Raw genomic sequence first — 25,348 nt, forward strand, 5'->3', positions numbered from 1 at the left:
CCCACCCTTCCCTTCCTCCCCGTCCCCTCTTCCTCCACCTCAACTCTTCACCTCGGCCACCTCACCCCTCCTCGAGCTTGCTTACCCCCATCCCCTCGCCTCTCCACTTCCCTGACCTGGGGTCTCGGCTCGACCCTCAGAGGGGGCCCCGGCCATGACGGAAGGCGGAGTGACGGTGACGTTGCCGCCGCTGCCGTCGCATGGGGGGGAGCCGGGTTCCCAAGAAAAGTAGCTTGATGAGTGTTCAAAGTAGCAGTGGAAGTTTGGAGGGGCCGCCATCTTGGTCCCAGCTCTCCACGTCTCCAACCCCGGGCTCGGCGGCGGCGGCCAGGTCCCCTGCTGAATCACACGCCAGCATCCGGGAGGCCCAGGGAAGGTAAGTGGCGTTGCGCCCGCGCCCGCTCGAGGGCCTCCCCTCCCGCGCCGGGGCCCCCGCGCCCCCCGCTCTCCTCCCCGCGACCCCGGGGTGGGGGATGGTGGCGAGGTGGCCCCGAGGCGCCGGGCTCCGGGGAGGTGGTGGGCTGGCGGCGGGTGCGGTTCGCGGGTGGCGAAGGGGACGGGCGAGGGGCTGTGCGCCGGCTGGAGGGCACGGGGCGCGGCGCGGCGCACACACTCGCCTGGGGGTCCCCGGAGCCGGTCCTCCGGGCTGGGAAGCCTCCCCCCGGACGCGAGCCCCTTTCTGCTCCATTTGCTAGGACACTCCGCACTCTTAACCTCCTGGCCTCCGGTCTCTGGTGGGTTTTCCCTCCCGCTGAAGCTTTCATCCCGAGCCCCCTCCCCTTCCCTCGCGCACTCCTCCCCGAGAGGCGGTCCTCGCTCCGAGCGCGGCGGCTCAGGACCCGGAGGGTGGCCCTGGCCGGCAGGGTCTCTGCCCTGGCAGGAGCGCCGCCGAAATTATCAAAGCCGACTTTGATCCCTTGCCTGGCTCCCCGGAGCCATTGAAAGGAGAGACTGTGGGGGGGGATGGGGGGGGAGACGGGGACGGGCTTTTAACGCCACCCCTTCCGAGGGTTGCAACTTTCCTTCGCCATCACCTCCCCGGGTTTGCACGTTATCTCGTCGCTGCAAGGAGGCTACTGTTCTTCTCCGACAGGGTCGCGGGTTTTGTGGGAAATAGCTGCGTAAAGGTGCCTGCATCGCGCACCCGATCGGTGGCAATTGTTTTCTAAGTTTTTGGCTTCTTGCATGCAAGTGTGCCGCCGCCAGATGTAGCAGTTACCCAGCTAGGAAGACACCGGAGTGCTTTCGGCTGAAATTCCAACTTGCTGCATTTAACTTTAAGTATACCACAGAGAATGAGATGTGGGAGAGCACGCATTTAAGGGGGAAGAATCAATGTGCATGGAGTCGCGTTTAACGCTCTTTTGTCTGGAAAACGTTGAGCGGCATTCGTCAGCAACTGGGAAATGGGTTGTTCATTCCCAGTTGTGTCACACAAGGAGATTGTAGCCACCTTTAAAACACACACACAAAAGCAACCGTCTGGCAGTCCAGTAGTCTAGCGGATCATTTCAAGACACCAGGAGCTTTGATTTATGTAGGAATCGGTGGGGTTGATTTATTTAGAAAATATTTTCTGTTTTTACTAAAAGCCCTGACAATTGTTAATCAAGCGTTTTTGTGCCCTGAATCCACTGGTTCCGGCAGAGCATTCTTTGTCATTTTGTTCCTGCGAGCATGTGTGAAAGTGACAATAGGCTCAAAGATTGGCATGAATTTGCTCTAGAAAATTCATGGTAAGGTTTGATTTATGGCATCCATTAAACACGCTGAATACATTGACAGACATTTTCCTCTTTCCATTTCACCCCCACCACTGAGTTCTGATTATTAGAAGATAAAATTTATTTATTGACTAACTCAAATTCAGTGCATATTTTTTTTTTTGCATTTGAAAATTTGTAAATGAATGTTTTAAAAATCTATTTTGTAAATATAGCAGCTGGCTCTTTCAGCTTTTACTTTTGTCTGTAGTTTCATTAAGATGGTTACTGATAGTGTTATGAATGATAGTTTAATGATTGGGAAAGACTCCTTTTTTTAAGGCTTTACCTTTTTTTCATTCGGTCATCCATTTCTCACATATTTATTGAGTCATTTTTGTAAGCTAGCTGCTGTATTAGATACTTAGGATATAGTGTTGAATTGTTTATCTGTAACACCTGTTACAGTATTAGTAATTTGGGGGCTGCAAAATCGAGGTTGTGGGTTTCTGAGGTTGCTTCAACTTTAGTTTCAAAAACTTCTCTATTATTCTGCACTTTTCCTGATGTTTGAAAATTTTGAGGGTTGGAATAATTTAGTTTGAACTTCCAAATAACCAGAATTTTCCCAGCAGTTTAGATTATCAGATTTTTATGTAACTTAAACTAGTGAGATTCTCTATAATTAATGAAATAACAGGACATGTTTTTGTGAAAGTTATACTTCACCTCAAGTACCTGTATGGTCACAGTGGTATATTTCTTTCTGACCAACTGACATGTAAGTTAAAACTATGTTATTCCTCTTAAGGTTATATTATCATCTTGAAGCTAAAGTCTGAGCTTTCACTTAATGCTAACAGGAATAGCACATATTAAGACGCAGGTATCAAGATGGAGATGTTTTCTATTGAGTGAGATTTCAGTTTTTAACAAGTGTTTAGCATCTTTCCCAGGTATACATTTAATATGTTGTTTACATTAATGTTATCTGAGAGAACTTTTGACTTTTGGTGACTATTAGTAAAAATTGTTACTATAAATGGAACTTGAGTGTATGTATGAGGAGAGAACAAACCTTATTTCTTGAAAAACAGCCAATTTAATGTATAATAGGAAATTTTAAAAACTTAAGAGATGCACACATGAATATTTACACATATAAAGATTATTTATATGTGTTGAACTTTTAAGCAAACTTAACTTTGAAAATGGGCTATTTTTAGAGATGTGCCATAAGTAACTGTAAAAATTATTTTGAAGTTTTGATATATTTGAAACCAAAAGATTATAAGCTGATTATTTTTAATACTCTGTAAGACTTAGGAATTTATTAGAATTTAGAAATTTGTGTAATATAGTGTAGATTTTTTTTCCTTGGGAGTCCCAAAGTCCCAAGACTTTTTCTTTATCAGTCTTGAAGTTCTGTAGTTACTGATTTCATGTTGGATCTTTTAAACCTGTGATCTCTGTTCTGTTTCGTCTTTTCATAATTGTGTGATTAAGGAGGTGGGCAGTTAATAAATTAAGTACATTTTCAAATAAAGGTCAGTTTTACTTTGTTGAAGTCTCAAAACTTAGTGTCACATTGGCTAGATGAGCAGTTGGTTTTTGTTTTTGTTTGCATATCAGTACATGGGTACTTTTGAATGGGTTATTGCTAAGAGTCAATAATTATACAAAGATTTATATTTTTTTTGTTCCAGCTTACCAGATATGAATAGATTGCTTTACTTTTATGTAAGTAGTGAAAATAGTTTGGTTAAAAAGATAATATCACAGCATAATTAAACTGTTGCTTTCTGTTTCCATATTTACAGACTGCATCCCTTAAATAGGAGAATTAAAGTATTTGACTCCAGATGACAGTAATATCTGTAGGGAGATGTTAAAAATAAAGGTGTACCAGATGGCTCTTTAATTTCTTGAAGTCACTAGCTGAAAGATGATAGGGTTGGGTGTTTAAGGATTCTAGCTCATGGATATGCTGTAGGTAGGTATTTTTCTTTTTGACCAACTAGCATGCAAGTTAAACTGGTGTTAATCCTCTCTAGGGCTTTATATTTATCCTGAAGTTGTAGTCTTACATTTCACTAATATTAACAGGAATTGCATATACATATGAATTCCCAGGTATCAAGATGGATACAGTTTCAGAGGCACATTTCCATATTAGAGAGAGAAACCCAGGATAGTTAGAAGTCTGGGAGTCTGCCCCTGAGAAGTAGGCTTGCTTTAGCCTATTTGGTCTCAGGACTTCTTTACTCTCAAAAATTATTGAGGACTCCAAAGAGATTTTGTTTATATGGGTTGTGTCTATTGATATTTACTATGTTATAAATGAAATCACTTACAAAATATTTATTAATTTATATAAAAATAACATGTTAACAATTTTTTAAACTTAGAATAACTATTCTAAAACAAAAACTTTAGTGAAACTAGTGGCATCCTTATATAATAAAAGCGTAGTATGCAAATTGTCCCCTCAACCAGGAGGTCGTCCAGAGTTTGACCAGGGGGCGGGGCCTGCCAGGGGAAGGCAGGGATGCCCCAGCTGGCAGTGGCAGCTGCTAGGGACCCTACCAGTGCACGAATTTCGTGCATCGGCCTCTAGTTGTTTTATATTTTTACAAATCAATTTAATTTCTGGCTTACTAGAAGATAGCTGGATTTTGCTTCTGTTTTCAAGTCTGTTGTGATTGTTTCAAGCTAATCCCAGTTTCACGTAGATATGTAGTTGGAAAAAGTAGGTATTTTAATAGCTTTTTGAGAAGTTGTATATATTCATTTTTAATATTATACCAAAATTTGACAAGTGGCAATGGTTACATTGCATTCCAGAAATATCTATAGGGCCCACAAGAAAACTGTGAACTATACAGTTAGCTTAAAGAAGAGTCTACTTAAAGGGTGGGAAATAAGCTAGTTTCCATTCAGGTATTTCAAGCACAAATAGAAAAGGGAGTACATTTATTCTTTTATTTATTTTTAAAAATACATAAATTTCAGAGGAAGTGAGAGTGCATGTGTGAGAGAGAGAAACATCAATGATGAGAGAGAATCATTGATCGGCTTCCTCCTGCATGCCCCCAACTGGGGATTGAGCCCACAACCCATGCATATGCCCTGACCGGGAATTGAACCATTGACCTCCTGGTTCATAGGTCAATGCTTAACCACTGAGCCATGCCATCCAGGCTATTCTGTTATTTTAGAAGATAGACCAGCAGATGGAGGTTCAGAAGGCATATATTGAATTCAGTATAATTTTTTTGACAAGAATGTGAGACTGTATAGCAGCTAGACTTATACAACAGTGGAAAGAACTGCCTCTTGAAGTATTTAGCTGTAAGAATTTACAGCAGTCTACAGGGACATTTTAGGGGGAGGCAGAGATAAATTCTGTAGATTCTTATTTTGGGTGCTATTGGATTAAGTTACTTAGGGTCCCATCCAATTAAAAAATGTAAGCATTCTGTGATTCCTTGAAAATCCCTAAATATAGTTAAACTGTACTTATATATCCATGAATGTTTTTGAATATTCTCCGAAGTCAGTAGTATGAAGCTATTGTTGACTTTATTACTATTTTGCATTTTTATTGTACTTTCCTCTGAGATTTTTCCTGTATTTTCTGGAACCGACACTATCAGTCTTCCTGAAATCTCTCTGAGTTCCCTGTGAAATATAATAAGCTTTGAAGACATTTTAGGGAATCAGATACTGCTTATGATATAGTTTAGTAGCATTGTAATATATTTGGGCACAGAAATTTAGCATACTGTTGGGGGCTAATTTTCAATTTTGATAGAAACTATCAACAGTCTTTATAGTCTTTTATTTGTAATTGTTTATGTGATTGCAGAAGTAATGTTCTAATGGTTTTAAAGCTAGAGTCTGAAAAGAGGACACATGAAGGAAAAGTATTTAAGTTGATCTCTTGAATTTAAAAATGCTTATTAAAAGACATAAGTAAAATAAAGAATTTTAATTCTCATCTTATTTAGAGAATTAGAGGCCCAGTGCACGAAATTTGTGCACTTGGGGGGGCGGGTCCCTCAGCCCGGCCTGTGCCTTCCCACAGTCTGGGACCCCAGGACCCCTCACCAAGAGGATGGGGCCTAAGCCGGCAGTCGGACATTTCTCTCAAAATCCAGGATCCCTTGCTCCTTACTGCCCACCTGCTTGCTCCTTACCACTCGGCTCGCTGCTCCTTAGCACTGCTGCGGAGGTGGGAGAGGCTCCCACTACCACCACTGCGCTCGCCAGCCTTGAGGCTTGTGGTTGAGCAGCCACTACCTCTGTGGGAGCACACTGACCACCAGGGGGCAGCTCCTGCGTTGAGCTTCTGCCACTGGTGGTCAGTGTGCATCATAGCGACTGGTTGTTCCGGTCATTCCGCCATAATGGTCGCTTAGGCTTTTATTATATAGACTAGAGGCCCAGTGCACAAAAATTTGTGCACTCGGATGGGTCCCTCAGCCCGGCTTGTGCCCTCTCGCAGTCTGGGGCCCCTCAGGGGCCCCTTCCCCTGGCTGCTGGCACCAGTTTTCCTCTAGCGCCCGGAACCCAGGCCTTCGCTCTTCGCTGGGAGGGGCCCGGGCCCCGGGGGCATGGCCGAGGCCGGCGCGGCGGGCTTCCCTCTTTGCTCTTCGTTTGCCACGCCGGCCTTCGCTCGCTGCTCCTGCCTGGGGCCAGCCAGCTTCGCTCCGTCGCTTGGCGCCTATGTATGCAAATTAGCCTATGGGAAGCGTAGCGAAGGTACGGTCAATTACCATTTTTGTCTTTTATTAGATAGGATTATATAGACGAAAATTGTGCACTGGGGGGGTGTCCCTCAGCCCAGCCTGCACCTTCTCCAATCTGGGACCCCTCAAGGGATCGGGCCTAAACGAGCAGTCGGACATACCTCTCACAATCCAGGACTGCTGGCTCCCAACCACTCACCTGCCTGCCAGCCTGATCACCCCCTAACCACTCCCCTGCCAGCCTGATCGACGCCTAACTGTTGCCCTGCTGGCCCGATCGCCCCCAACTGCCCTCCCCTGCCGGCCCGGTCGCCCCCAACTGTCCTCCCCTGCCGGCCTGGTTGCCCCCAACTGCCCTTCCCTGCAGGCCATCTTGTGGCCATATGGGGGCGGCCATCTTTGTGTGTTGGAGTGATGGTCAATTTGCATACTGGCCATGACTAATTAGCATATCAGGGCTAATTAGAATATCCCTCTCGTTGTGTTGGAGTGATGATCAATTTGCATAGTGGTCATGACTAATTAGCATGTCTGGTCATGACTGTGAGGGCGTCATGACCAATTTGCATATTACCCTTTTATTAGTATAGATAATACATGTAGTATTTGTTATTACCTATAACAATTCACTCTTTGTTTAAATCCTCACCGAGCATATGTTTATTGACGAGAGAGGAGAAAGAAAGAAAAGAAAGGAGAAAGAAAAGAAAAGAGAAAGAAAGAAAAGGGAGGGAGGTGGGAGGGGGGAGGGGGATGGAAATTCTATCAGTTTACCCAGAATGAAACCACAACCTTTTTGGTGTTTGGGACGCTCTAACTAACTGAGCCACCAGGCCAGAGCAACAATTCACATTTTAATTTTATATGGGACATAATCTCTTCTGTGAGTTGGAATGAAAGATTAGATTTTAGGTGGTGGGAAGTTAAACATAAATTCCCATAGCTTTCTTGAGGTCAACTTAATAAATTAAATGACACATAGCTGGAGACTTGTATTTGTTCCATTTCGATTTAAAGCTTATTTTCTATAGAAGGAATAGGAATAAGTCATTTAATTTTATAAAATTCTTCATCCTTGTTAATAATTTTTAAAAAATCTTAGAATAATTTAGAGGAATAGTGTTCTAAAGTAGAAGAAGTAGTGTGGTACAGATGAGAAAGTGCATCGATTGTAGTTGGAATTCGAGTGTAGTCTCTACTTTGCCATTAACTGGCTGTGTAACCTTGAGCAAGTTGCTTATCTCTGCTTCAGTTTCATAAAGTGAGAATTACAGAAATGAAGGGGGCCTTGGAAGCAAGTGAGTCCAAACTTCTCATTTTACAGATGAGGAAATTTAGATAATTTGTTCAGGCTTTTACTGTAAGAGAGTTGGGACCAAAATTCAGTTGTTTGACTCTCAACTTAGTACTTTTCCCATTATACCTTGCGGCTTCTTTTCATCTGTGAAATGAGGGGCTTGGATTTAAGGCTCTCAAAGGTCTCTGTCAGCTGAAAAGTGTTACTCTTTCGACGTTAATCCCAATATTAACGAGAAAAGTTTGTATACAGGTGAAAGAAATGTTTTTGAAGAAGCAGTGTTACCTTTTTAGGGCTATGATTTGGTTTGTTAAGATAATCATCTTCATTATTACCAAAAGATTTTTAAGTTTAGGAGCATGATAAGTAGTGTGGTGGGTGATCTTGTTTTTTTTAATGATCTACATTCTAAAACACTATTTTGACTACATTAAAAACTATATAAATCACATAAACAACAGTGTAGTGCTCTGAAGTGAATTGTGGTGATTGCTCCTCAGAAATTATTTTTAGAGTATTTGCCCCCCTGAGTTAGGTGCCTCTGTTCCTTCGTGTCCTATAGGATTATTTCATAGCACCTCCAAGATGCTCCTTTTGATTATAGTTTTAGTTATCTTGCCTACTAGACAGAAAGGTCTTGAATTCAGAGATTGTGTTTTGTTCATTTCTACATTCTCAGTACATAGTAGATAGGATGTCCTCTATAGAATTGGCATCCAATAAAAAGTTTTGTTGAAGACTGTTAAGTTTTCTTTAAAATGGAGTGATACTATATATATATGTGTGTGTATATATGTGTGTGTGTATATGTGTGTATATATGTGTATATATATTAATATGTACTTATTTAAGACTCAGGAAGATGATTATTTTAGTAAGCATCATATACATTATATTTTAAAGAGGTATGGATAACAGTAACTAATAGCTGAAATTTATTGTTTGCACATATTAATTTATTTAGTTCTCATAACACTGTGAGATATATACAGTTATTCTCATTTTATAGATAAGGAAATGGAAGCACAGAAATGTGAAGAAGCTTGCCCAGAGTGACACAGTGTAGTAAATAAATGTTAGTACTCAGATTTGAACCAAGTCTGCATTTTAACTAATAGGATATATTGCCTAACATACAGAAATTTGGTTTTGGCTAATATCTTAGTTGTTTTTCCTTAGCAAATTTAATTTGCTAACCATTCTTTTAGGCTCATTCAGTTTACCTCTAAAATTTTGTTAAATTTGTTTTACATGAGTTTTACACATGTGTGAAGATAAGATTAAAAAATCACGCACACATTAAAACCCCAAACCAAACAACCCAATTTAGAAACTTGTACCAGCTGTGCAAATCTTACTTATATTTCATATTTTCAGATATGTTTAGTATTTTCATGGGAAATGTTAGAGGTACACTAATGAAAGATCTTATTTTCTTATTTAATCTGAATTTGAATGTTGTTTTATGTTAATATATATAGGGTGTCCCCCCAAAATGTATACACACTTTGAATGATTATAAAGTCAATGTTTATTACAATACAGTTCATTTTCAGAATTTAAAAAATCTACAGAAAGGATTATTATTATCATTATTATTATTATTATTATTATTTTGTCAATGCCTGTTTTCAAACTCATGACGGTTCTGGTCCAGGCATTGTTGATGACACGAAGCAGTGGAATCCCAAGTGTCAAGAATCATTTTGTTCAGTGTTTGTGTGCCCTCAATTTGTCAATTGGTGCCGGTTTTGTGCCATAAATTTCATCTTTTATGTATCCCCATTAAAAGTCTTGTAAATAAATTTTCTTTGTTCAAAGCTTAGTCTAGTTTCACCCATTATTTCAAATCAGTTAAACCTGAAAAGGAGTGAAAATTGAGTGGGTTAACAGCTGTTAAAGTGTGTCCCCGCAAAAATGTATACACACTTTGAATAATTATAAAGGCAATGTTTGTATTTCAACTGTGTTTTCAAACTTCCAGTAGCATTTTAGGATGAATTTCTTTTGTACAAAACTTAGTCTGGCTGAAAAGAAAGAAACATCAATTGAGCTATCTGCTGTTAAAGTGTGTATACATGTTTTTGGGACACCCTGTATTTTGGCCTTATAAGACCACCATAGCCATAGTAAACAGAATTTGAACAAGAATTTTCCAATGTCCATACAGGAGTAGTCTACTTATTGTGGAGGCTTTATAATCTGGTGAACAAGGCTCTGAACAGAATTGAGATGCTTTAGTTGATATATTTGACTCTTTGTATTCAGTATGGGCAGGGAAAGGAGGCTTGAAGCTCAATCTGTAAACTCATCTATAAACAGGTTTTTTTTTAAACACGTAGTTTTAGTTACTTCATTGCACACAAAACAAATCCCTTAGTAACATGATTATTTAGTAAATATAATGAGAATCAGATTTTGAAGGGGTTGATAGGAATTCAAAGCATAGTGTGGAAAGGTATATAGAGGAGCTGATGTAGGATGTGAAACATCTCAATGTGGCTTCAATATTAGGCCTGAAATGTTGTGAATTTGAAGATGCTATACCTATATTTAGGTAAAAATGATTATCCTATATAATAAAAGGCTAATATGCAAATTGTCCCCTTGGGAGTTTGACCGGCCGGGAGTTCGACTGCTCGCTGTGATGTGTGCTGTCCACCAGGGGGCGGTGTGGAACTAGGAAGGTCTCAGCCAGCAGCTGGAAGGCCCCGATAGTCCCTGATCGCCGGCCAGGCCTAGGGACCCTACCCATGCACGAATTTCATGCACCAGGGCTCTAGTATTCTATAAAGATGCAGTAAAATCCAACTGCAAGTAGTTTGAGGGGATGACTTGTAATATTTGTTCATTTATATGTATTATCAAGAATTGGTTGTACTCATAAATTTGTGCCTTATCTGCAGAGAATGACAAACTTCTAGGTTTACATTCTTAACCTTTAACCTAGCAAGTGCTGGTATTGTTAAATGTGGTACATTGTCTGATTTCATGATTCCTTACCTAACTGTGTATGTGCTTTTCTATCTTAGGTGAATATAGTGCCACTGGGGAAGGTCATAGGGATTTGTGTGAAGCCAGTTAGTTCATCTTGTCTCATGATACCTGGGGCATGGTTTTTTGTTTTGTTTTGTTTTTGGCAAACTGTGCATGCTTGCTTCTTTAAAAAAAATACAGCTTTTCCTTTTTCTGTTAACAGGTTTTTAAAAAAATCACTGTAATTATATGGTTTAGTCAACTTCGTTACTTTAAAAATTTATTTCATTTATTTAAAAAAAATACATGTACTTATTGTTAGGTCCGGTTCAAGGCACTTTGTAAATAGTAGCTCATTTGCTTCTAGCAATCATGAAATACATACTAATGGGGATTAAGTAACATACTCAAGGACACAGAGAGAGTATGTCACAGAGCCAGGATTCAGACTAGGCACCTGAGTACATCCTAAATAACAGTTACTGTTTATTCTGTCAGTGTTATTCCATTGAATGGATGTACTGTAATTTACTTAGTTAACCATATTTTTTTTTAGGTAGTGTGTGAGTCATGATTCTTTTGCTTACCTGTGATAAAAACTTAATACAAGCTTTGGTAAATTAAGAAAGTATTTTATTGGTTTACATAACAGAGATGTTTGTATGGAAGAGGATGAAATGGCTTTAGAAACAGCTTAGCTCCAAGATCTCAAATAATTTCTTTGAGCCTGTTTGTCTCCATTTTGGGGTTCTTCTAGTCTCTTGCTTCTGGAGTTGCAGATACATACCTTTTGTTGCAGATACATACCTTTTAGCTTAGCAATTACACTTGAAAGACAGTTTAACCTCTCTTTTCTAATGTCCACATGTCAATTCTAGATTGATGCTATAATGTACTCTAATTGTCAATTTCTTAACCAGTCATTGGGACCTGGGTGATGAAGTGTGTATGGCAAGGTAGCCATTATGGCTGTCAGTAGAGTGAGTTGAGGAACCCACAAAAAGCCACTATTGACAGATTAGGTGAGTGGTAGTTTTCTGTTCCGGGCAAGCTCAGCCAAGGGTTCCGTGAGCCGCGGGGCGGGGGCGAAGGATGTAGAAAGGACAGACAAAGAACAAGCTGGGTCTAGGTGGATCTTCCTGTGCCTGGCTGAGGCCACAGAGAGAGACCCAGACAGCAAGCTGAGCCTTTATTTTATAGCCAGAGGTAAATAAGGTAGTGGTCACCATAGTTACAATGTTCTTGTGAGTTTCACTTGTTTTGACAGCACTTGCTGCATCTCCCACAGCCCATTAGCTATCCAGATAAGATCTAGGGCAGGGGTGGGCAACCCCTGGCACGCATGCCAAACATGGCACGCCAGTAACTTTTGCTGGTATGCAAAACCCTCTTTTATAATCTTCCATTTACAATATTTTTCTTAATATCAACTTTTTTATTTTTCAGATAAATTCAGTGTAGGTGCATCTTAGATAAATAAATAATTTTACATAACAAGTTATCTTAAAGACCATAGACATGGATTGACGAGAGGGGAAGAGCAATTTCTATGCCTCTGCCTTAACTCTCTCTGCCTTCCTAGATCCGACCAGTGTTTTGGTTTCATCCACATACGCTTGTGAATCTTTGTTCTCAGTGATGAATTTTGTTAAGTCTCGTAATAGGAGTAGCCGGACGGATGAAAGTAGTAGCTCGTGCATATCTCTGAAGGTCACGAAATATAAACCTGATGTAAAATCTCTGTCATCAGTGATGCAGCAGCAAAAGTCCCACTGATAATATCAAACGGAGTCATAAAGTTTTTTGTCGGACTATCAGTGTACATGTATACATTAAAAAATAAATGTATTTTTCATCATTATATACTGTGTTTTTGTCGCTCAAATGAATTTTATTATTTCTTCAAGGTTCTTCACATTCATACACCTTAAGAGATATCAAGTAGGGGTAACATGTTCTCAAAAAATTAGGGTTGGGAGAAACCAAGATGGCGGCATAGGTAAACACCGGAAATTGCTGCCTCCCACAACCACTTCAAAAATACAACTAAAAGACAAAACGGACATCGCCCAGAAACACAGGAAGGCTGGCTGAGTGGAAATTCTACAACTATAAGGAATGAGAAAAGCGCACTGAGACTCAGAGGAGGTGCAGAAGTAAAGTGCAGAGGTACAGAAGCGCACGTGGAAAGGGCTGGCAACTGAGGACACGGTTGTCTTTTTCAATCGGGAGGCAGTCTCAAGCTCCCGACGGCTCTGAACTCCAGTTCCAGGCGAGTCTCTGGGGACCCAGACTCATACGGGGAGAAACTGGACTGTCTGGCATCGGTCAGAACTCGAGGGCGGCTTTCTCTCAGAAGTGCTTGCAGCAATTACCGGGACACTGAGACTCGGGGCCTCTTAGAGTAGGACTGAGGAGCAGCCATAGCTTTTTGCTCCACCCTGTTGATCCCCTGAGGCCCCGCCCCACCCCAGCTTCGGCAGAGGCTTTTGCATATGAAAGGCCTGGCCCTTTGCAATCTGAAAATTACCTAACAAACTGCAGCTGGGTCAGAGAGACCCAGAACTTCTAAAAGAAGGCCCAAGGCCCCACAGCAGCTTGCATTGCTTCACAGCTGGGCCTCATCTGGGCACCTCCGAACCCCAAACAAAGAAGAGGAATCTGCAGATCTCTCCATAGCTTCTGCTGGGTAGCTTCAGGCAGAGGCTAAATTAGCACCTCCTTAGATCCAAGAGCCAGTGTACCCAGTAGTCAGAGTGGGACCATCCAATTACAACTCCTCAGATCCATAAGGGACACACTCAGGGGGCAGACTCAGTGAGCACCAAAGCCCCACTGAAGCAAGTCTTGCCCCAGAAGGGTGTCTCCAGCACAGAAGTTCTCCCACTGCAGACACAGCTGATTCTCACAGCCAGTTTGCCTGGAGGTCAATTCTTCCCAGTGATACCTACAACAATCAAGGCTTAAGTACAACAAGACTGTGCACACAGCCCACAAAGGGGTGCACCAAGAGTGTCCACCTCAGGTAATTGGGGAGGCTGAGCCACTGGGCCCTATAGGACACCTAGCACAGGGAGCCACTCTATCAACACAGGGAAGCATAAAAAAATGGAGACAAAGAAACAGGTCACAAATGACAGAAATGGAGGAAAGCAAACTACTGGATATAGAGTTCAAAACCACACTTATAAGGTTTTTCAAGAATTTTCTAGAAACCGCCAATAAATTTAGTGAGACCCTCAAGAAATCTAGTGAGACCCTTGAGGTTATGAAAAAGGACCAACTAGAAATTAAGCATGCACTGACTGAAATAAAGAATATTATACAGAGTTCTAACAGCAGACTAGAGGATCGCAAGAATCAAGTCAAAGATTTGAAATACGAAGAAGCAAGAAATACCCAACCAGAAAAGCAAAAAGAGAAAAGAATCCAAAAATATGAAGATAGTGTAAGGAGCCTCTGGGACAACTTCAAGCGTACCAAAATCTGAATTATGGGAGTGCCAGAAGAAGAAGAGAGCAAGATATTGAAAACCTATTTGAAGAAATAATGACAGAAAACTTCCCCTACCTGGTGAAAGAAATAGACTTACAAGTCCAGGAAGCGCAGAGAACCCCAAACAAAAGGAATCCAAAGAGGACCACACCAAGACACATCATAATTAAAATGCCAAGAGCAAAAGACAAAGAGAGAATCTTAAAAGCAGCAAGAAAAAGACAGTCAATTACCTACAAGGGAATACCCATACGACTGTCAGCTGATTTCTCAACAGAAACTTTGCAGGCCAGAAGGGAGTGGCAAGAAATATTCAAAGTGATGAATACCAAGAACCTACAACCAAGATTACTTTATCCAGCAAAGCTATTATTCAGAATTGAAGGTCAGATAAAGAGCTTCACAGATAACGAAAAGCTAAATGCGTTCATCACCACCAAACCAGTATTATATGAAATGCTAAAAGGTATCCTTTAAGAAGGGGAAGAAGAAGAAAAAGGTAAAGATTCAAATTATGAACAACAAATACACATCTATCAACAAGTGAATCTAAAAGTCAAGTGAATAAATAATCTGATGAACAGAATAAACTGGTGATTATAATAGAATCAGGGGCATAGAAAAGGAGTGGACTGACTATTCTTGGGGGCGGGGAAAGGGATGTGGGGGATGCGGGAAGAGACTGGACAATAATCGTGCACCTATGGATGAGGACAGTGGTGGTGGGGGGGGGGGATGAGGCGGAGGGTGGGGTGGGAACCGGGTGGAGGGGAGCTATGGGGGGAAAAAAGAGGAACAACTGTAATAATCTGAACAATAAAGATTTAATTTAAAAGAAAAAAAAATTAGGGCTGGCATGCAGAAGAATTTTGAGTCAGAGATTTTGCTGGTTTGGGCACGCACTCACAAAAAGGTTGCCCACCCCTGATCTAGGGAGTGTCATAAGGTGAAGCCTAATTATGTTAAGAGGGCTGTGCCCTCTAAGCTGGGACTTGTGGCTTTGCCAACAGGTCAGTCCGAGGCTTAACCCTGTAGCCACTCCCTACAGTTTTCTTCAGAAAAGGGATCCTGTTGAACAAAAACAACTACTTCCATAAGTAGTTAGGTTATTTATTTTAATTTTTTTTTTTTAATTTTTTGTCTGTTGTAGGCAGTGATATAATGAGTATCTTTTGTTGTTAATCCTTACCCCATGATATTTTCTCCATTGATTTTTAGAGAGAGGAAGGTAAGAAGCGGGGTGGCAGAGAGAGAGAAACATCCATGTCCGTTGCCTCCAGCATTCACCCTAGCAAGCTAGGATCTAACCTGCAACCCAGGTATGTGCCCTTGACCAGGAATCAAACCCTCGACCATTTGGTGCTCTAATCACTAAGCCACACCGGCCAGGGCATAATTAATATCTTTGAGTAAAAGTTTGTTGTTGGTTTTTTAAGTCAACTACCAGTGATGGAATTTACAAGGCCAAAAGTATAAAATGATTTTAGGGCTTTTGATAAATGTCGCCAGGTTATTGTTTGAAGGATTGTACTCAATTCATATACCATCAGTGCATGAAACGGGCATGCATTTTTTTCACCTAGAGGTTAACTCACCCTAGGAATTACTGGGCTTAAATATTATTAACACAGTGCCTCGACCTTAACCAAAGAGTTGCAAACCTTATACCGAACATGTGTCCAATCTAAATTACCAAATGCTTTCCTATAATTTCTCTGGGCATTTCTTACTCTCACTATATAAACTTTCTATTTTATAGTTTTAAACAACAACAGAACCAGAAGGATAATGACTGGCAGCACCCTGTAAGACCCTGGCCCCTATTCTTCTTGCCTCCCAGTATCTCCCTACTCTGACCTAGTTGACAGCATTATACTTAATTTTTGGATATCGATACCTTATGTGAAAACATTAGAAGGTTAGTGTAACATAACAAAATGTAAGTAATAGTTACAAGCACATGTTTGTTAGACTTGGATTCTAGTTTGGGTTTTGCCACTTACTGTATAGTAACTTTAGTGCCTCATCTATAGATTTTCTTGATTGTAGGATGGGATAATAAATAGTAACTACTTCACAAGATTGTGAGCATTAAATAAGAAATTTGTGGCATATTAACCAGTCAGTGTGTGTTAACTGTAACTATTATATGTAGATATAATGGTTCTTTACAATTTAATTTTTTTCTTCTTTGTTTAAATGGTAAGAATAGGGAAAGAGTACTATCTGGATGAAGGTCCCTGATAGCCAGAGCATACTTGACTGACATGGATTGTCTCCCTGGCCTGTTGAAGAATTCTAGCAGAGTTGTGTCTGACAGGCAGATTTCAAATGGTGTTTAAATCGCTACTTTCATCATTTTAGTTCTTGTAATTTTTAATGGATTGAGAATTGACCAAATTTATGAGACGTGCTTGTAATACTTAAACAAGCACCAAGCACTTACTAGTAGATTGTATTAGCAGTATTTGTGCTTTATCTTTGATATGCAGAAATAATGCTTTAAAGCACTACATGATTTGGTTAATTGGGCAAAAGGAGATGAATATTTTGATGTTATTTAACGTGTATTGTCATTAATGTTTTCTAATAGGTTAACTAGGATTTTAAAGTCTATTATTGCTTCTCAGCGATGAATCAATTGTCAGAGCGTCAGAGTTTTGTAGAAACCTTATTGGCATTGTTTATTCATTCAGTAAGTATTTCTGAACCTGGAGCCTAGCACTGGGAAAAAAAAGATATATAAGATGATACAGTCCCTCCCTTCTAGGAGCTTGGTCACAGTGTAGTGAGGAAGATTATAATTTGTAACATGTAATTTATACTTTTAAAAACCTTGTGGATCAGATAAAATAAGATGAATTGCCAGCTTTCAACTTTGGATGTAAACAGAACAACTATAATATAGTTGCATCATATACTATATATCAAGGTGTGCTTTCGGTTGCTGGAAGCAAGCTTAAGCAAAACAGATTTATGATTAGAAGGATAGAGAACTGGGTATCCCTTAGAACCCAATCAGACCTCAAGGGGACTGAACTAGAAACTGGAAATTCAGAAACCACGGTAGCACTATTCCCTTGTGGATCATAGAGCAACCTTTTCCAGTGCTGCGAAGTCAAGTTCTCTAAAAAGGAAAAGTGAGAAGGGAGGAAATTGTACCCTTTTTTTCTCCCATTGACCCCTTATTACCCTCCCCCACCCCCTACCCCAGACCTTCATCACCCTATTGTCTGTGTCCATGGGCTCTGCATATATGCATAAAAGTTCTTTGCTTAATCTCTTCCCACCCACTCAACCACCCCTGGCCATCCCTCTGAGATTTGACAGTCCGTTCCATGCTTCTGTGTCTCTGGATCTATTTTGTTCAACAGTTTATTTTGTTCATTAGATTCCACATATGAGTGAGATCATGTGATACTTGTCTTTCTCTGACTGGCTTATTTCACTTAACATAATACTCTCCAGGTCCCTCCGTACTGTCTCAAAGGGTAAGAGCTCCTTCATTTTTACTGCTGCATAGTATTCTATGGTGTAAATGTACTACAGCTTTTTTATCCACTCATCTGCTGTTTCCTAATCTTAGCTGTTGTAAATTGTACTGCTGTGAACATAGGGGTGCATATATTCTTTCTGATTGGTGTTTGGGGTCTCTTAGGATATATATTTCTAGAAGTGGTATCACTGGGTCACATGACAGTTCCATATTTAATTTTTTGAGGAAACTCCATACTGTTTTCCATAATGACTGCACCAGTCTGCATTCCCACCAGCAGTGTACTAGGGTTCCCTTTTCTCTATATTCTTGCCAGCACTTGTCATTTATTGATGGTAGCCATTCTGACAGGTGTGAGGTGATACCTCGCTGGCATTTTAATTTGCATGTCTCTGATGATTAGTGACCTTGAGCATTTTTTTCACATATCTCTTGGCCATCTATCTCCACTTTGGAAAAGTGTCTATTTAGGTCCTTTGCCCATTTTTTAATTGGATTGGTTGTCTTCCTTTTATTAAGTTGTATGAGTACCTTCTATATTTTGGATATTAACCCTTTATCAGATGTATCATTGCCAAATATATTCTCCCATACAATGGGCTACCTTTTCATTTTGTTGATGGTTTCTTTTTCTGTGCAGAAGCTTTTAATTTCGATGTAGTCCCATTTGTTTATTTTCTCTTTTGTTTCCCTTGCCCTAGGAGATGTATCTTTCAACATATTGCTACGAGAGATGTCTGAGATTTTGCTGCCTATGGTTTCTTCTAGGATTTTTATGGTTTCCCAGCTTACATTTAGGTTTTACCCATTTTGAGTTTATTCTTGTGTATGGTGTAAGTTGTGGTCTAGTTTCATTTCCTTGCCATGTATCTGTCCAATTTTCCCAACACCATTTATTGAAGAGACTGTCTTGACTCCATTTTATGCTCTCGCCTCCTTTGTGAAATATTTATTGAGTGTATGGCTTGGGTCGATGATTTCTGGGTTCGCTATTCTGTTACATTGATTTTTATGCCTGTTCTTGTGCCAGTACCAGGCTGTTTTGATTATGGTGGCTTTGTAGTATAACTTGATATCTGGTATTGTGATTCCTTCAACTTTGTTCTTTCTCCAGATATCTGCAGCTATTTGGGGTCTTTTTTGGTTTCATATAAATTTTTGGAGTATTTGTTCTAGTTCTGTGAAATACACCGTTGGTATTTTAACAGGGGTTGCATTGAATCTGTAGATTGCCTAATGGAGTATGGATATATAATGATACTGATTCTACCAATCCATGGACACAGTATATTCTTCCACTTGTTTATATCTTTCTCAATCTCTTTTTTCAATGTCCTGTAGTTTTTCGAGTACAAGTCTTTTACCTCCTTGGTTAAGTTTATTCCTTAGTATCTTAATTTTATGTTGTTGTAAGGATAAATGGGATTGTTTGTTTAGTTTCTCTTTCTAAGAACTCATTATTGGTGTATAAAAAAAGCTATGGATTTTTGGGTGTGGATTTTGTATCCTGCTACATTGCCAAATTCATTTATTAAATCTATCAGTTTTTGTGTGGAGTCTTTAGGGTTTTCTATGTATAATATCATGCCATCAGCGAATAATGAAACTTTTACTTTTTCCTTTCCAATTTGGTGCCTTTTATTTCTTCTTCTTGGTTGATTGCTGTGGCTATGACTTCCACTACTATGTTGAATAAGAGTGGTGAAAGCGGACATCCCTGTCTTGTTCTTATTCTTTGGGGAATGGTTTTAGTTTTTGCCCATTGAGTATGATGTTGACAGTAGGTTTGTCATATATGGCCTTTATCATGTTGAGATATGTTCCCTCTATTCCCACTTTGTTGAGAGATTTTATCAAAAATGGGTGTTGGATTTTATCAAATGCTTTTTCTGCATCTATTGATGTGATCATGTGATTTTTGTTTTTCAGTTTGTTTATGTGATGTGTCACGTTTATTGATTTGCAAATATTGTATTAGCCTTGCATCCCTGGAATAAATCCCACTGGGTCATGGTGTATGATCTTTTTAATATGTTGCTGGATCCGTTTTACTAATATTTTGTTGAGGATTTTAGCATTTATGTTCATCAGGGATATTGGTCTGTAATTCTCTTTCTTTGTAGTGTCTTTATCTGGTTTTGGTATTAGGATAATGCTGGCCTCATAAAAAGAGCTGGGAAATGTTCCTTTCTCTTGGATTTTTTGGAATAGTTTGAGGAGTATAGGTGTTAGTTCTTCTTTGAATGCTTGGTGAAACTCCCTGGTAAAGCCATCTGGACATGAGCTTTTGTTTGCTGGGAGTTTTTTGATTACTGCTTCTATATTATCAGTTCTTATTGGCCTATTCAGGTTTTCTGATTCTTCCTGATTCAGTTTTGGGAGATTGTATTTTTCTAGGAATTTTCCCCTTTCATCCACATTGTCCTGCTTGTTGGCACATAGTTGTTAATAGTATTTTCTTACAATCCTTTGTATTTCTGTGGTGTCAGTGGTTAATTCTCCACTTTTGTTTCTGATTTTATTTATTTGGGTTCTCTTTGTTTCTTGATGAGTCTAACGGTTTATCAAAGAACCAGCTCTTGGTTTCATTGATTTTTTTTTTTTTTTTTGGTACTGATTTTTTAGTCTCTGTGTCATTTATTTCTACTCCAATCTTTATTATTTCCTTCCTTCTACTTACTCTGGGCTTTTCTTGTTGTTCTCTTTCTAGTTTTTTAAGTTGTAGGTTTAGTTTACTATTAATTTTTCTTGTTTTTCGAGGTAGGCCTGTAGTGCTATGAACTTCCCTCTCAGGACACTTTTGCTATGTCCCAGAGATTTTGGGTTGCTATATGTTTACTTTCATTTGTTTCCAGGAAGTTTTTGATTTCTTTCTTGATCCTGTTGGTAACCCATTCATTGTTTAGTAACATGCTATTTAGCCTCCATGTGTTTGAATGTTTTGGGGTGTTTTTACTGTAGTTGATTTCTAATTTCATTCCATCTGATCTGAGAAAGTGCTTGATATGATTTTAATCTTGAACTTATAGAAACATGTTTTGTGTCCTAACATGTGGCCTATCTTTGTGAATGATCCATGTGCACTTGAGAAGAATGTATATTCTGCAACTCTGGGGTGAAATGTTCTATAAATGTCAATTAAATCCATTTGATCCAGTGTATCCTTTAGAGTAACTGTTTACTTGTTAAGTTTTTGTCTGGAGGATCTACCCAGTGAAGTCAGCAGGGTGTTAACGTCCCCTCCTATCAGGGGACTGTATTGTTGTCAATTTCTCCCTTAAAGTCCTCTAGAAGTTTTTTTTTATATATTTAGGTGCTCCAATATTGGGTGCATATATGTTTACCAGGGTTATATCCTCTTGCTGAATAGATCCCTTTAGTATTACGTAGTGATCTTTGTTGTCTCTTCTGATGGCCTTCATTTTGAAGTCTATTTTGTCAGATATGAGTATTGCTACTCCAGCTTTTTTTTCTTTAACATTTGCTTGGAAAAATTTTTCCATCCCTTCATTCTCATCCTTGTGTGAGTCTTTTGTTCTGAGGTGGGTCTTTTGTAGTAAGCATATATAGTTGGGTCATGTTTTTGTATCCATTCAGCTTCCATATGTCTTTTGATGGGATCATTTAAGCCATTTACATTTAAGGTTATTGATAGGTACTTATTTATTGCCATTTTAATTCTATATGCTTAGTTTTCTCTCTCTCTTTTTCTTCTCATTACAGCAGTACCTGTAGCATTTCTTGTAATGCTGGCTTGGTGGTGATGTAATCCTTTAGCCTTTTTTGTTTGTTTGGGAAGCTCTTCATTTCACCGTCTATTTTGAATGATAGCATTGCTGGATATAGTAATCTTGGTTTCAGATCCTTGCTTTCCATTATCTTGAGTACTTCATGCCATTCCCTTCTGGCCTATAGAGTTTTCTGATGAGAAATCAGGTGTCAGTCAGCCTTATGGGAGCTCCTTTGTAGGTAACAGTTTGCTTTTCTCTTGTTGCCTTTAAGATTCTCTCTTTGTCTTTAATTTTTGGCATTTTAATTATGATGTGTCTGGATGTGGGCCTGTTTGGGTTCTTCTTGCTTGGGGTTCTCTGTGCCTCCTGAACTTGTGTGACTTTTTCCTTTACCAGGTTAGGGAAGTTTTCTGCCGTTACTTCTTCAAACACGTTCTCTATCCTTTTCTCCCTTTCTGCCTCTTCTGGCACACCTGCTATTCTAATATTGTTACATTTCACATTGTCCCACAACTCCCTTAAGCTGTCCTCCTGTTTTTTAATTGTTTTTCTTTTCTTCTTGGTTCTCTGATTGAGTGATTTTTTTCAACTGTATCTTCTAATTCACTGATATGACCCTCAGCTTCTCCTAATCTGCTGTGTATTCCTTCCAATGTGTTCTTTATTTGTGCTATGTCATTCTTTATTTCTGTTTTCATAGTTACTATATATTTTCTCATGCTGTTGAGCATCTTTACCATCATTATTCTGAACTCTATATAGATAAATTTCTTATCTACTTCATTTATCTCTTCTCTGGACAATTCTCTTGTTCTTTCATTTGGGGGGTTCCTTGTCTCCTCATTTTGGCTGCCTGTTTGGGTTTGTGACTATATTAAGTAGATCCTCTATGCCTCTCAACCTCTAGTGCAGGACAGTGTAAAACGCTGTTTCTGACTAATTAAATTAGGCAAAGATTCAAAGCCTTCAGAGACCACCTCAGTCTACAGACTGATAGGATTTTGTCTTGAATTTTCCTCAGGGGCAAGGTGTTTTTCAATAGGGTGGATCAACTCTCTTACCCCTTGGCAAGGTCACTTGTATAGCAAATATCTACATGAGAAAGATGACCTCTGCAGCCTCAGGGAATGACTCAGCACTGGAAACTGGAGTGTCTGCCTTCTGAGCCCTGGTCCTGACTTCTCATACAGCTCCAGTCCACTCTGCTCTCCCTCTGTTGGAGCACAAGGTGAGTGGCTCCACAGGGAATTTTGTGCATTGGCCCTTTAAGAGACTGCCTGCATTTCCAGCTGTGTGACAGCAACCCTGCTGCCTTTTTTTTTCCTTTTTCTTTTTATTGATTTCAGAGAGGAAGGGAAAGGGGAGAGAGAGAAATATCAACGATGAGAGAGAATCATTGATCGGCGGTCTCCTGCACACCCCCCCTATTAAGGATCGAACCCTCAACCGGCATGTGTCCTTGACCAGAATTGAATCTGGGACTCTTCAGTCTGCAGGCCAGTACTCTATCCACTGAGCCAAAAGGGCAACCCTGCTGCTTTTCACAGCCAGATGTTATGTGAGTACCCTTCTCAGTTCTGGTGCTCTCTGCTGGGGGGCCCAGACTGGGGATTAGATCCCAGAGTTCTCAGTGGCAAACCTCCACAGCTAAGATATCTCTCTGGAACTTCAGTTGCTGTCTCCACCCTTCCAACCAGTCTCTATGCGGTCTCCACTTTTGGTCCTCAGTTATTAGGGTTCTCTCCAACGAGTCTTCCATTGATTATTCAGGAAGTGTTTTTGTATTTTAGTTGTAATTCCAGTTTGGTCCTGGGACCTTGTCAGTGCAATATCCACTACTCCTCTAGTGTAACCTTTTAATTTCTTTAATAAGTGTAAAACTATTTTTGAGTTATTTTCTTAGTGATTGCTCCAGGGCAGCATTTTTCAACTGGTATGCTGCAAGAATTTTTTAGGACATACAATACTTGCCTATTTAGTCAGGGACACTGACGTCTTTTTCCCTTAGATTGTAAAAAAAAAAATGGCAATAGCCAACACAATAATAGCTGCTCGGTGTGAACGAATCAAAATTATTCCATATATTTTTGTCAAAATCGGCAAAATATATTTTTTGGTGTGCTGCAGAATTTTAGTAATTAGTTTATGTGTGCCATGAGATGAAAAAGGTTGAATATCACTGCTCTAGGGTTTACATTATACATTTTAACTTACCAGACTTTACATAGAAACTTTACTCCTATATAGCTCTACTTCAACTGAAACCAGTCAACCAATGAGTCGGGGCTGCTTATCACTATTTGAGCCAATTAAGCAGAGACAGGGTTGAATCATTTATGAGCATTTATTCCAGTAATGTTGGCTATATGGAAGAGCAGCAGGTCATCCACAAAAATCTGCTCGGCACCCCCCCCATAAGCCAGCTGCTTATATTGGGTAGGACAAAAATTACATGGGGAAGTAGGCAAAAGGAATAAGAATGGGTATTATAGGCATGGGGAAATAGGCAATGCAGGCTGGGGTGGGACTCCATTTTGGGGGCAACAAGGTTGTTAATCTTTCTATGATAATAGGCAGATGGATTGCATTGGAAGGTTGACTCCCAGGTCCAAGGTTGACTCCCAGGTTCCTGGAGCGTGCAACTACCAGCCAGCTTAGAATGTCCTTTCTTTAATCAGAACAAGGCACGCATGGTTAACAGAGCATGATTAATATTTCTCATAACCTTTGCTAGTCTCCAATATTCTATTTTGCCCCTAACACATCCACCTCTTTTTTGTTCTACATATTGCCATAAGTTACAAACCCCAATTAATTGTGTAATTAATTAATGTTAAGTCTTTTAAAGAAATTGAGATAAGAAAGGAAAACATACATATTCATACATAGTTTTTGTACTAACTTTATTTATCATTGCTGGTTCTCATTTCCTCCTGCAGATTTGATTTACCATCTGATATCATTTCCTTATTCCAATTAAGTTGGCAAGTTTGTCTCCACCTGCCTCCTCTGTGCTATTATTGTGAAATATATTACATTTCAATTCAATTATATGCAGTTGTTTTTAAATCAGTTAAGAGAAGAAAGGAGAAAAAATATACAATTACGCTGTCTTTGCTGGCACTCATTTTTCTCATGTAGATTGGAATTATTGCCTGGTATAGCCAAGAAGGACTAATCCTGAGTCTTCTGCCAGTTCCAGTCTACTGTTAGCCCCTTTAGTGAATTTTTCTTTTCAGTTATTGTACATTTCAACTTCAGAATTTGCATTAGACTGTTTTGTATAATTTGTCTCTTCATTGCTACCCTCTATTTGAAGAGATATTGTTATAGTACCTTCATTTAATTCTTTAAACATGGTTTTCTTTAGTTCTTTGGGCATATTTATAATAGCTGCTTTGAACTCTGCTGAATTCAACATCTGGGCCCTCTTAAAGCCCTGTGCTCAGTTTCCCTGACCATGGGAGATGATTTTGGTCTTGGCCCCTTCTCGTTGTCTCCCTCATCTCCCCATTAAACTTTTGGTCACTTCTATTGCTGTCACACCCAGCTGTCAGCCTTCACTAATTGCTAGCTAGTTACTCTATTGTTTTCATCCACATCCTTGTGCATCAATTGCTCCACATTCTGGTTGCTTTGAGTTAGGTCTCTGTAGAAGGTAGGAGTTTCCAGTCTTTGAGACTTGTACTTGCCCCAAGAGAGGTATTGCCTTTCTTTTTGCCTAATTCTCTAATGTTAAACTTCTAGCTCAGTGGTTCTCAACCTTGGCTGCACATTAGAATCACCTGGGAATCTTTTTAAAATCCTGATTTCTGGGTCTCATCCTCTGGAAATTCTGTTTCTTTTGTAAGGGCTGGCGGCCAACATTAGGAAGAAACAGAATTTCGGAGATGAGCGCC

At 39.8% G+C, this 25,348-nt stretch overlaps 1 protein-coding gene across 2 annotated transcripts in view; it reads left to right on the top strand.

The window, feature by feature from the left end:
- Nucleotides 1–4: 4 nt before the first annotated feature.
- TLK1 (tousled like kinase 1) overlaps nt 5–25,348 on the top strand; it is a 154,345-nt gene continuing 129,001 nt past the window's right edge. Inside the window, exon 1 of one of the 2 annotated variants that reach the window (XM_006083149.3) lies at nt 5–376. The gene's annotated coding sequence lies outside the window, so the exon portion shown is untranslated. Of the gene's footprint in view, nt 377–22,658; nt 22,678–25,348 lie in introns of those variants that run through there. The other variant, XM_023744986.1, reaches the window with a different exon arrangement.

This window comes from Myotis lucifugus, unplaced genomic scaffold, assembly GCF_000147115.1.
Source record: "Myotis lucifugus unplaced genomic scaffold, Myoluc2.0 scaffold_5, whole genome shotgun sequence".
Classification (NCBI taxonomy): domain Eukaryota; kingdom Metazoa; phylum Chordata; class Mammalia; order Chiroptera; family Vespertilionidae; genus Myotis; species Myotis lucifugus.